Source organism: Argopecten irradians, chromosome 8 (assembly GCF_041381155.1).
Source record: "Argopecten irradians isolate NY chromosome 8, Ai_NY, whole genome shotgun sequence".
Classification (NCBI taxonomy): domain Eukaryota; kingdom Metazoa; phylum Mollusca; class Bivalvia; order Pectinida; family Pectinidae; genus Argopecten; species Argopecten irradians.
The window spans coordinates 22,065,899-22,069,973 of NC_091141.1; positions in this window are offsets into that span (position 1 = coordinate 22,065,899).

Sequence of the window (4,075 nt, forward strand, 5' to 3'; positions counted from 1 at the left end):
ATATCGAAAATCTCGGATGGCGATGTCGTCTTTTCCTTATGGCTCATGGTAAATGTATGCATTGTAAAGTAATTATTTGATGGGTATTTATTGTGGGTTTTTTTTTCTCAGTATTTTCATATTGTTTCAGCTATATTACACACCGATAAGAATTACCGGTACTGTTTGCGAATGAGCTTATATATATCCCACGGACGTAAAAACTAAAAAGGAGTACAGTCTCATTCGGTTTAGTGAATGAATCTTTTCCTCCGCATCAAAGAAGCATCTCGCTTTGAACGAAATGCTTTCGTTTTGATTGTCACAATGGTTGCAGGATAAAAAAGAATACACGGTTAGTATCTTACAATAAAAGTTATATTTTGGTGTGAGACTTAGGAAAGCCGATATGACGAGGCTTTGCCGAATCAATTCGGCTTTCTATGTCGATTACAAAACAAAACCTGTATCATAATATACTAACCACGTATTCTCTACTTACACATGGTTCTGACATTGATATGTTACTGAAGATATTGTCTTTTACATGTAGGGCTCAGGCATTGATATGTTACTGAAGATATTGTCTTTTACATAGGGCTCAGACATTGATATGTTACTAAAGATATTGTCTTTTACACAGGACTCAGACATTCATATGTTACTGAAGATATTTATTACGCAGGGCTCAGACATTGATATGTTACTGAAGATATTGTCTTTTACACAGGGCTCAGGCATTGATATGTTACTGAAGATATTGTCTTTTACATAGGGCTCAGAGATTTATATGTTACTGAAGACATTGTCTTTTACACAGGGCTCAGGCATTGATATGTTACTGAAGATATTGTCTTTTACACAGGGCTCAGACATTGATATGTTACTGAAGATATTGTCTTTTACACAGGGCTCAGGCATTGATATGTTACTGAAGATATTGTCTTTTACACAGGGCTCAGACATTGATATGTTACTGAAGATATTGTCTTTTACACAGGGCTCAGGCATTGATATGTTACTGAAGATATTGTCTTTTACATAGTGCTCAGACATTGATATGTTACTGAAGACATTGTCTTTTACATAAGGCTCAGACATTGATATGTTACTGAAGATATTGTCTTTTACACAGGGCTCAGATATTGATATATTACCAAAGACATTGTCTTTTACACAGGGCTCAGATATTGCTATGTTACTGAAGACATTGTATTTTACACAGGGCTCACACATTGATTTGTTACTGAAGATATTGTCTTTTACACAGGGCTCAGACATTGATATGTTACTGAAGACATTGTCTGTTACACAGGGCACAGACATTGATATGTTACTGAAGACATGGTCTTTTACACAGGGCACAGACATTGATATGTTACTGAAGACATGGTCTTTTAATCAGGACTCAGACATTGATATGTTACTGAAGATATTGTCTTTTACTCCGGGCTCAGACATTGATATGTTACTGAAGATATTGTCTTTTACACAGGGCTCAGACTTTGATATGTTACTGAAGACATTGTCTTTTACACAGGGCTCAGATATTGATATGTTACTGAAGATATTTATTACACAGGGCTCAGACATTGATATGTTACTGAAGATATTGTCTTTTACACAGGGCTCAGATATTGGTATGTTACTGAAGACATTGTCTTTTACACAGGGCACAGACATTGGTATGTTACTAAAGACATTGTCTTTTACAAAGGGCTCAGACATTGATATGTTACTGAAGATATTGTCTTTTACACAGGGCTCAGATATTGATATGATACTGAAGATATTTATTACGCAGGTCTCAGGCATTGATATGTTACTGAAGATATTGTCATTTAAACAGGGCTCAGACATTGATATGTTACTGAAGACATGGTCTTTTACACAGGGCTCAGACATTGATATGTTACTGAAGACATTGTCTTTTACACAGGGCTCAGACATTGATATGTTTCTGAAGACATTGTCTTTTACACAGGGCTCAGATATTGATATGTTACTGAAGATATTGTCTTTTACACAGGGCTCAGATATTGATATGTTACTGAAGACATTGTCTTTTACACAGGGCTCAGACATTGATATGTTACTGAAGACATGGTCTTTTACACGGGGCTCAGAGATTGATATGTTACTGACGACATTGTCTTTTACGCAGGGCTCAGACATTGATATGTTACTGAAGACATTGTATTTTTGACAGGGCTCAGACATTGATATGTTACTGAAGACATTGTCTTTTACACTGGGCTCAGAGATTGATATGTTACTGAAGACATTGTCTTTTACACAGGGCTCAGACATTGATATGTTACTGAAGACATTGTCTTTTACGCAGGGCTCAGACATTGATATGTTACTGAACACATGATCTTTTACACAGGGCTCAGAAATTGATATGTTTCTGAACACATTGTCTTTTACGCAGGGCTCAGACATTGATATGTTACTGATGATATTGTCTTTTAAACAGGGCTCAGACATTGATATGTTACTGAAGACATGGTCTTTTACTCAGGGCTCAGACATTGATAAATTACTGAAGACATGGTCTTTTACTCAGGGCTCAGACATTGATATCTTACTGAAGATATTGTCTTTTACACAGGGCTCAGACATTGATATGTTACTGAATATATTGTCTTTTACAGATATTATTTTCATATATATATCCTTACATACGTATCATTTTTCTGTACACAGATATTTTTTTCCTTTGTATAGATATTGTTTTCCTTTACATAGACATTATGTTCCTTAACATACCGATATTATTTTCCTTACATATAGATATCATTTTCCTTTACATTAGTTCATTATTTAATATTACATTAGTTCATTATTTAATATTTTAGTCTGCCCTATAGGTAGGGCATTGGAATTGTACCTGCTGCACCAATTGCATGATCGTAAAAGGCGACTAAATTCAGGATATTATATTTGTTCTTCTTCTTAACCGACTTTATTTTCCTAACGTCTCCCTTGACACCGCCTCACTTTTAACCTTATGTTGAGCACTCACTCCTGTGAGGTAGGCTCTGGGTTCTGTCCCATGGCTGAGACACACCAAAGTCGTGGCAGTTTCTGCTCCTGCTTAACGTTCAGCATTAAAGGAGTGGGACAACTAGTACGCTTAAGCTTGTTGTCAGTATATTGGGGCAGGATGGGGTGCATGTGTTGCTTGGAGTCTTCGGCGAAATGCTGCAGTGATATAGCACTATAAAAAGGAAAAGAGTTCCACTATAAAAGAAGACACAACATGAATATACTGCAGTCTCCCAAAACACGCACCTCGCACAACACACCGCATACATGGGAGGCGTCCTTACATGACCATAGCTGTTAATAAGACGTTAATTAATCAAACAAACAAACAAAGGTAGAACTTAAACACCCAAAACACACACCCGCATTTCACAACGTATATACCGCAGTCTCCCAAAACACAAACCCGCATTTCACAACGGATATACCGAAGTCTCCCAAAACACACAAACGCACTTTACACACGCAACACACCGCATACATGAGAGGCCGTCCTTACATAACCATGAATGTTTATATGACGTTAATTTAATTAAACAAACAAAAATTCCTTTACATTAGTTATTATTTTCATTTACATAGAAATTATTTTACTTTTCATAGACATTACCTTTACATAGACATTTACAGGGTTCTGATATCAAGGATTTTGAGGACGTGTTTGAGCAGGTGGTGAGATGTTGTTAAGCCTTTCTCCAGTGACCTCTTCAAAAGGAACTTGTTTTAACAAGTTTGTGTCATATAGTTTTGCAACACGTAATTTACTATCATAACAGTTTTACTAAATTTAAGTTACACGATTGCTACTTCCACCCGTCTAAAGACAAACTGGAATAGAAATTAATATGCCGACAATACATGTGCCCTGCATTGTGTGTGTTACAAAGGCAGTGAAATGAAGAAAATGCATAATATCAGTATTCACTACTTATTTTGTGAGACGTACATATAGATACTCCTAATATCGGTTATCATGTATATTTGTGGAAGTTGATTACTGTTAAAGATGCTCCACCGCTGACAAATGGTATTTTTTTCACTACTA